The sequence below is a fragment of the Lasioglossum baleicum genome, chromosome 16 (genome assembly GCF_051020765.1).
Source record: "Lasioglossum baleicum chromosome 16, iyLasBale1, whole genome shotgun sequence".
Lineage (NCBI taxonomy): Eukaryota > Metazoa > Arthropoda > Insecta > Hymenoptera > Halictidae > Lasioglossum > Lasioglossum baleicum.
The window spans coordinates 1,497,007-1,507,312 of NC_134944.1; the positions used below are offsets into that span (position 1 = coordinate 1,497,007).

Sequence of the window (10,306 nt, forward strand, 5' to 3'; positions counted from 1 at the left end):
GTGAAATCTTATTTTTAATGGGAACAGACTTTGTAGATTAAAAACAAATAGAAATTCTACAAAATTCTATATCCCAGCCTTTCTTGAACGTTTTCGTAAGCCATAAATCTATAAAGATCCGCGGTCTAATGAATTAATATTAACTGTATAAACTATATATAAACCGCATAAAATTGGACGGAACTCGTAAAAAATTCATATAAATATAAAATAAATTAGAATTTTGCAATTCTACAACTATACAACTTTCGTATTTTATAACTTCAGAATTTCACCATTTTACAATTTCACAAGTTTAACTTCTAGGTATGAAAATGGAAGAAATTCCATAGTTCATCGGTGAGACATTCGAGGAGGCTAAGGTTTCATCAGTATTCGAAATTAGAATGGTACCCAGCGCGAAAATAACGCACGCGTATCGAATTCTGCATCTAAACGGACCGCGTTTGCTCGGCTATACTCGAACTCGAGTAATTAGTTCGGTTGATCGAACATTTCTGATGGTGGGGCGGCGGTGGCATTTGTGAAACGCAATCGGGCGCCTCTCTCCGTGATTCTCGCGATTCGATGGCACACGGCTTGGAAGAACACAATCTGCTCAATCCGGGAGCAGCGTTTAGAAATGCATGTATGTATGTATTATAATGTATCCGTCGGAATTACGTTGCCTCTGGCAACCATAAAATGTAACCGGTAGACAAACTTCACCGGACTTTAACGTGCGAGGCTCATTCCATGCCGAATCGATCACTTTTTGCAGGCACCATCGTCGATTTTGTTCTAAATGAAATACATATGTTGTTCGAGGTTGAAAAAATTATTTTGTAATAGCCCAATCCTTCCCGAATAAAACAAAAAGAAATGTAGCTTAATCGGACAAACAGTTCCCGAGAGAAAAATTCGTAAGCGAGGCCCGTTTCGCCGAAATGGGCAAAAATTGAAAACTTTGAAGGCTTGCCATTTCTAAAAAAATTCGAAACCGGCTAAATGATGGACTACAATATGGTCCATGAGAAATTAAGGGGGGTTTAAGTCATCATTTTGCCGGTTTCGAATTTTTTTAGAAATGGCAGGCCTTCAAAGTTTTCAATTTTTTACCATTTCGGCGAAAACGAGCCTCGCTTACGAATTTTTATCTCGGGAACTGTTTGTCCGATTAAGCTACATTTTTTTTTTGTTTTATTCGGGAAGCATTGGGCTACTACAAAATAATTTTTTTGACCTCGAAAATCAACTTTATTATGTCAAAAAATGGAAACAAATTCTTTTTTTACGTCTATTTGGATGAGGAGCCGGAGTGATTTCAATTTTGAAAAAAATATGGTTATATTCCTTGAACACCATCTTTTTCAAGGGCTCGTTTTAAAGGGGAAACTTCAAGGAATATAACCATATTTTTTTTCAAAATTGAAATCACTCCGGCTCCTCATCCAGAAAATCATTTACTATCATGAATGTGCAGGGTGTATAAAAAGTATCGGTGATCCGTCGTAGAGGTGTCCACCTCTCGATCGGTGGACATTTGTTAGAGAAACTTGCCGCGAAATTGTTTATACCAAAGAGAATTCTTGTTAAAGCTTATTTTTAGAAGAAACCGTGCATCGCGAACAAATTTCTCTGACAAAAGTCCACCGATCCAGAGGCGTAGAATTAGCAGAGTTTAGCGCGTCACGAATAGAAATAAGAGGTGAGTTAATTTTGGTATAAATGTTTCATTAACGCTGCTGATCAATTAATTTCCATGAAATTTGATTTGGAAGGATACGTCCGATCTCCTTGTTCAATTCACGTGTCGAGTGTAGCAGATAATTCAATCGAGATCCGCGCGGTGATGTATCAGTATGTAAATGATGTCCATTAATCAAATGACATTGTATTAGATCGGACACAGAAACAAAATGGGGCGCGCCACGCAATCGATTCGGCTATCAATGATAAAAATCAATTCCGACGCGAGGATAAACTAAATTTATGGTAAGCCAATCGAATTCAATTTGTTAAAAAGACCATCTCTCGACGCACCATTTCATAAATTATCGACTGTAGTAATAAATCGAATCGTAGTAATAAATAATTCATAATTTTTCATAGTAGTATATTTCATCTATTTTCCTCTATATGATTAGTTTTATTATCGAAATCCTTTTATTTTATTATTCGAACTCTCCGTCGACTGGATATTTGAAACAATGAAATGTTATAATTGGTTTTATTACCTAAATCTTTCAATTTTAACATTTTTATTTTATTATATTCCATCTAACAATTAGTTTCACTATTTAATTCTTTCTATTTTATTATTCGAATTCTCCATCGACTGGATATTTGAAACAATGAAGTAATCGGATATGAAATAATCGCATCATCTCCCCCATAGCGTGGGATTAATCTGTTTCAAACATTTCTTAACGCAGCTTAAGATTTATTAACAATTAAATAAAAATTACGTCAGGTATCTCGCTCCGCGTAATCCTCTGTGAAAGATTTATAAAATTTTGTTTTTCAATGTAATTTAATCAGAAACCGTTTCGATATGAAAATGCGTTACGCGTTATTTTGCACAAATATCGTTTCACAAGAAAAACACGAAAATTTATTATCATCGAATATTAATACGAGCAACAAATAAATGATAAAAATGTATCGTTACATTCGGGAAATAAATGTGGGTAATTTAATTGGAAAAATAATGTCAGACACGTTACTGTCGACGATAATTCTGCAGTATGTGAAAAATATTGCACAATACATAGATTCAGGAATTATTAATAATAACTGGAATGACAAATATTTTTCAATGTTTCGAACGTTCTTTGTATAACATTTTTAACATATTATATAACATTTATATCTATGTTAACATGATTTCACTCGTTTTAAGGTTGCGCTGTATGCAACAAATATTAATAGTAATTAACTGTTTTATGTTTCATTATTTATTCTTCGTTTCCATCTGCATCTCATTATTTTATTTATTGTATCGTTGCGAGAGCGTTTGTCTGGAAAACCCGTTGCTTTTATACATTGTATTCTGTCAACACAGTGTGTGTAGATTTTAATTTGTTTATATTGTGGTAGAGAATGGAAAACATCGAAAATTAAATTAATGGTTAGACTGCGGATATTTATGTAGGATAGTTTGTGTAGGATGAAATTCGGACGTCGGATTAACGGAACAGCACAGAAACTTCGTTCAATACTTCGTTGCTGGCGGCCAACTGACAAAAATCTCCTCAACTAACTTTCGCTATACCGAAAACTGGACCATGCGATCTCGCGAGTATCGAGATTATTGTATAGATTACCCAACTGCATCCGGTCGGCGACAGAACTGATTTACTTGGAACCGATATCGAATTTTCCAACAGGAATCTTCTAAGTAGCTTTTCAACTTCCCGAAGAGCATCGCGTATACACGAGCGTATCCAATTTAATCAACAACATAATCCATTTCCTAGGCCTCATACGAAAATTGAGTAAATCCAGGAAAGTAAATTTGACAGGAGGTGAAACAAAAAGATTTAGATAATGATTTATACGATAATGTTTCAATTCGACGAGACAATTTTCATATAGTAATGTCGTTGGAGCTCTTTAAGCTTTCAATTCATCATTTCCCTCCATTTTAATTCAGGACATTTCAAGTTTAAATTGAGGGAAACTTCAAGTTTTTTTAATTCAGGAGATTTCAAGCTCAAATTGAGGGAAATTTCAAGTTTTGAATTCGGGAGATTTCAAGTTTCAATTGAGGAAAATTTCAAGTTTTGACTTCAGGAGATTTCAAGTTTAAATTTAGGGAAATTTCAAGTTTTGACTTCAGGAGATTTCAAGTTTAAACTGAAGGAAATTTCGAGTTTTTAATTCAGGAGATTTCAAGTTTCAATTGAGGGAAATTTCAAGTTTTGACTTCAGGAGATTTCAAGTTTAAACTGAAGGAAATTTCGAGTTTTTAATTCAGGAGATTTCAAGTTTAAATTGAGGGAAATTTCAAGTTTTGACTTCAGGAGATTTCAAGTTTAAACTGAAGGAAATTTCGAGATTTTAATTCAGGAGATTTCAAGTTTCAATTGAGGGAAATTTCAAGTTTTGACTTCAGGAGATTTCAAGTTTAAACTGAAGGAAATTTCGAGTTTTTAATTCAGGAGATTTCAAGTTTCAATTGAGGGAAATTTCAAGTTTTGACTTCAGGAGATTTCAAGTTTAAATCCATTGAAATTTCAAGTTTTAAATTGAGGAGATTTCAAGTTCAACTCTTCAAGTTTTGAATTCAGGAGATTCCTAGTTTAAATTGAGGTAAATTCTCATTTTCATTACATGATTTGTACATAGAAATCAATTCTATTGTGCTATGACACCACAATATACATAATAATAACAATTACAAGCGACAAAATTCTTCTAAATATTTTTCCTACTAACTTAAACTACGGTTATTAGAGAAACAGGAAGTGTCCGGATATTTTTGAGCGGTAGTGTAATATATCATTGTTTTGTGTTACGATGTAACACAGTATTCGCAATTGCGCGTTCGATTACCTAGAAACTGATCGACTAGACAGCCGTCTGACGGCAAGGCATCGTATTCCAAGCACGTGCAAACGCTCGAGGAAGGTATTATCATCATATATGCGATGCTCATATTATCGTATCCGTAGAGTTTTCGGGTGGGCGCCGCAAATCCCTCGGCGTTCGGCCAGATGGAAATGTGGAAAAATGTTTCGTTTATACGGGTCGTTTCACGGTGTTCGAACACGTGGCTACGGTCGCGTTTCTATGCGCCGGTTGTGGAAATTGTTCGAAATTCATGAAAACGTTCCGGGAATTGGCGACCACCCCCTCGGCTCGAGCGGTTGTCGAACGTTTTGGAATTTCTATGAAACACACTTCTCGAATATCTTCCGAACTATTTACTGCGTCGAAAAATATGTTAAACGAAACCTGTAGTCCTGGGCAGGCTGCATCTTTTATGTCCTATTACTTATTTTCGTAGAACAAACAGTTTTTAAGAAAATTGGGAAAAATATTGACCACGTATCACACGCGGGTCGACCGGGAAGATAAGTGACTGACGTTTTTCTTAATTTTCTCGAAAACCGTTCGTCCTACGAAAAAGTGTGATAGAATATAAAAGACGCGGCCTGTCCAGGTCTACACATTTTGTTTAACATATTTTTCGACGCGGTGAATATGTTAGAACATATTCGAGATAAACCTGAACGACGGGTCGTATTGTGCAAACGACACGTCGTTCACATTTCTCTCAATTTTTTTCGAAAACTGTTTGATCTACGAAAAAAAGTAATAGAATATAAAAGACGCGGCGTGTCCAGATCTACAGATTTTGTTTAACATATTTTTCGACGCGGAGAATACTTTCGAAGATATTCGAGATAAACGATTTATAGGCATTCAACTAATTATTTTAATGTTTAATCCATTTGGGGCACGTTTTCCCTTTATCTGGGGGCGCGGAAACTTTGAACTGTTCTTTTTGAAACTTTTTGCATATTTTGTTGACACCTTGAGCCTTGAAAAAAACGTTCAGGATGATAAATTGAAACGAGGTCCGGGCGCCAATGAAGTATAAAGAGAATATTATTTAACGAGAAAATTTTAATATGGCTGCGTTTAATATGTAATCTCCTTGCATTTCTCTGAAAGCGTTGAATTCATAATATTTCATTTATTATACAACAGGACGAGTCGAACTGTGGAACACGTGACATAGTTATATGTATAGAAGAACAATATGGTAATGAATATTAGATTGGTATTTAATTATCCTTTCACTTTGTGTACACGGAAGACTACTGTTTTCATTTGTGTCGCGGAAAATTCTTGCTTATCCACCATTATTATTATTCGCATACTTTTATTTCATTCCTTTTCCTCGTTTCACGAAGTTTTCGAAGTAATTCTATTTCTACCTATATTGTATCAGAGAATACTCTGGAAACGAACCAAATTTTCCTACAAATGCAGTCTAATGATTAGACTGCGGATTTTCATGCATTTATAGGAAAATTGTTTCTCCTCTATTAAAATCATTAAGGGAAGAAATAACATGCAATTTGATTTCTATTTGTTGCAATCGATGCAGGAAATTTTTATTTTGCATTATTATTATAGTTACAGGTTTGCAATTTACCTGTTTGTACCGATTGTATCGGGTGAATATAATCAGTTAAATGGACATAGGACCAGGGTATCCGGTTAATTCTGTTTGCAGGTGTGTCCAATTAGATTTAGGTAATATGTGACACGTACGCAGTTAGTGTAGCTACGTATAATGAAGTGAATCTTTATGATACGTATAGCGTTCACATTTTTCACTTTCATTCAAGGAAGGTTGAATATCTCCTAAACTATTTACCGCATCGAAAAATATGTTAAATAAAATCTGTAGATCTGGACAGACTGCGTCTTTTATATCCTATCACTTTTTTCCGTAAAACGAACGGTTTTCGAGAAAAGCGAAAAAAACGTCGGACTAAATGGATCAAATATTATATTAATCTATTTAATGTACTCCTGAAATCGTTTTTCTCGAATATCTTCGAAACTATTTACCGCGTCGAAAAATATGTTAGACAAAACCTGTAGATTTGAATGGGCTGCGTCTTTCGTGTCGTTGTACTTTTTTCCGTAAAACAACGGTTTTCGAGAAAATCGACAAAGACTAATTTATCAGCATTAATTTAATTATTTCCATATTTCATTCATTATGTTCGACGTTTTTCTCAATTTTCTCGAAAACCGTTTGTTCTACGAGAAAAAGTGATACGACATAAAAGACGCAGCCTGTCTTGATCTACAGGTTTTGTTTAACACATTTTTCGACGCAGTAAACATTTTCGAAGATATTCGAGAAAAACGTTTTGTGAAACCCAAACCTAAAGAAGGAATTTCTGGGAGGAAAATTATGTTAATCCCGATAAACGGAAGCGAATTAAACGTTGATCGAAATCTTGAAAAGATAGATTATTTCATCTTGCTGTTCCCTAATGGCTCCAGGATTAACGATGTACAAATCGACGATCGTTCCCTTCGTAAGAAGCCTCTTTAGCCCCAACTGTATTACGTTAATCCACGATAAACGTTTCTCTTCGGACGATTCGAGTCTTCTTACCTTCCGATTAACAAGAACCGCCTTTCTACCGGCGAGCAATCCGACTCCATCGAGAAATTAACTCTTCGTAATCAGCCTCTTCGTAAACGTCAACCGGCTTGAAGAAATGTCACGGAACAATTAAATTATCTCAATGACCCCGAATCCTGATGCTTCATTAGTGGTGGACGCGAATAAGAGATCTTGAAACGGATTAAATCGATCGTCCCATCTCGTCGCTTCGTTTTTCCTCGAAATAAAATCTATGCAAAGTTTCAGCGCACACAGATAACGGGGAAGCGTGCCCCGAATGGATTAAAATAATCAAATGGAGATAATCCGTTTTTCTCGAATATCTTCGAAACTGTTAACCGCGTCGAAAAATATGTTAAACAAAACCTGTAGGTCCGGACAAACTCCGTCTTTTATGTCCTATCACTTTTTTTCGCAGAACAAACGGTTTTCGAAAAAATTAAGAAAAATGTCAACGACGTGTCGCTTGTACTATACGACCCGTCGTTGACGTTTTTCTCGAATATGTTCTAACATATTCACCGCGTCGAAAAATATGTTAAACAAAATGTGTAGACCTGGACAGGCCGCGTCTTTTATATTCTATCACACTTTTTCGTAGGACGAACGGTTTTCGAGAAAATTAAGAAAAACGTCAGTCACTTATCTTCCCGGTCGACACGTGGTCGACATTTTTCTCAATTTTCTCAAAAACTGTTCGTTCTACGAGATAAAGTAATACGACATAAAAGACGCAGCCTGTCCGGATCTACGGGTTTTGTCTAACATATTTTTCAACGCGATAAATCGTTTTCGAGATATTCGAGAAAAACGATTTTAGGAGTATTAAATTAAAGCCCTTTTGTCCAGTAAGTTATTTATTACCCTCCATCGGATCGAGCGACATAATCTACAGTAATCGCGTTCTTTTTTTGTTGCAGGTAAGAAAACGTGCTGTTCTCCGATTCGCAACCACGCTACCATTACTTTTCGGGGCCGAAACGAAACGGTAACGTTCACACCAAGTCTATTATTCATCGTTTCATTGATATCGCATATCACACATTCCCGAATTCATCGCAAAAATGTAGATAAAGCAGTCAAGACTTGATTTAAGCCTTGGGTCCGCTCTTGGACATAGATCGTGTGGCGCTATGATTTGGATTTTGGTCTGACGTTTTTCTCAATTTTCTCGAAAATCGTTTGTTCTATGAAAAAAATTAATACGACATAAAAGACGCAGCCCGTCCAGTTCTACAGGTTTCGTCTAACATATTTTTTGATACAATCAATAATTTAGGAGATATTCGAGAAAAACCATTTTACTCGCATTGAATTAATTATTTTACTGTCTCATTCATTTGGCCCGACGTTTTTCTCAATTTTCTTGAAAACCGTTCGTTCCACGAAAAAAAATTAATGCAACATAAAAGACGCAGGCCGTCCAGATCTACAGGTTTCGTCTAACATATTTCTTTATACGATACAATCAATAATTTAGGAGATATTCGAGAAAAACAATTGTACTCGCATTGAAGTAATTTTACTGTCTCATTCATTTGGTCCGATGTTTTTCTCAATTTTCTCGAAAACAGTTTGTTCCACGAAAAAAAATTAATGCAACATAAAAGACGCAGGCCGTCCAGATCTACAGGTTTCGTCTAACATATTTCTTTATACGATACAATCAATAATTTAGGAGATATTCGAGAAAAACAATTGTACTCGCATTGAAGTAATTTTACTGTCTCATTCATTTGGTCCGATGTTTTTCTCAATTTTCTCGAAAACAGTTTGTTCTACGAGAAAAATTAATACGTCATAAAAGACGCAGCCCGTCCATATTTACAGGTTTGGTCTAACATATTTTTTGATACAATCAATAATTCAGGAGATATTTGAGAAAAACAATTTTACTCGCACATAAGTAATTTTACTGTCTCCGTTCGAACGAAAACCGTTCGTTCTATGAAAAAAAGTAATAGAGCAGAAAAGACGCACTCTGTCCAGATCTCCTTTTTTTGTTGAACATATTTTTCGGTGCGGTGAATAGTTTAGAAGACATTCGAGAAAAACGTCGGCAACGTGTGAGAGCCTCCTTAGTGTTCAGCGTAGAAACTGCTGGACACTGTGGCCAGGATTAGTGTCTCGAAAAGTAATTTGTACTTGGCAACGGGACACCATTTGCCTAAGTGCTAGTTAACTGCAATGAAATCGTTCAGACAAATACCAGACCGGAGATTCTCGGATTAAATAGGGAACAATTATTCGAGCGATCGTATCCTACGGACGATATCCGATTACCATTTGTCCGATGATCACCGTGCAGGGCTAATTCTCTGCTCTTCGTGTATATCTGCTCGCAACGAATCGGAGAGAGAGTGCCGAACACAGAGAGGCAGCCGAAATTGTCTGGGGGCTGGTTGCGTAATGGAGTTTTCGATCAGTTGGCCCGGATTGTGTCGGCAGTTGTTCCCGTCAACGTCGTCAGACGTGAAAACCGCATTTCCGACGCACAGTGGTTCAGAATCGCCAAAACGTGGCCTACAATCGAAGACATATACTCGAATTTTGTTGGAAATCCGTATTCCGAGGGCTTTCGAGTCGATGATTACGAATCTGATTGAAATTTCCCTCATTTTCAACTTGAAATTTCCCTCAATTTAAACTTGAAATTTCCCTCATTTTTCAACTTGAAATTTCCCTCATTTTCAACTTGGAATTTCCCTCATTTTCACCTTGAAATTTCCCTCATTTTCACCTTGAAATTTCCCTCAATTTAAACTTGGAATATAATTCCCGTTTATTTCGAAGTTATTAAATGTTTCAGATATTTACACGTTACTTCTCCGAATGTATAAATAAAAAAGTATTAAATACTATCTACTTGTTCCACGAAAACAAAACAAAGTGCAACGTGACTTCTTCACGGAAAGAAACATCGAGCAACTTCATTTTTATTAATTTTTTATGGTAACTCGTTACAGGATTAATACATATAACGGTATCACGGATGATAGAACCCTCTGTCATATATGACAATGAATAGAATCGCTTACGACGAGAGACGCGAAGTATTGGAGTTTTAGGAATACATTATCACGAGTTGGAACTTTTGAAGAATAGAAAAGTAGTTCGAGCATACTTACCTTCATAAGAACCCTTCATAAAGTGTCGAAAGTGGTA

General features: G+C 35.9%; 1 protein-coding gene across 9 annotated transcripts in view; it reads left to right on the forward strand.

Moving 5' to 3' along the window:
- Nucleotides 1–10,306, forward strand: part of LOC143217166 (neural-cadherin) — a 211,129-nt gene that overhangs the window by 137,737 nt on the left and 63,086 nt on the right. The gene's annotated exons all lie outside the window — the stretch shown is intronic.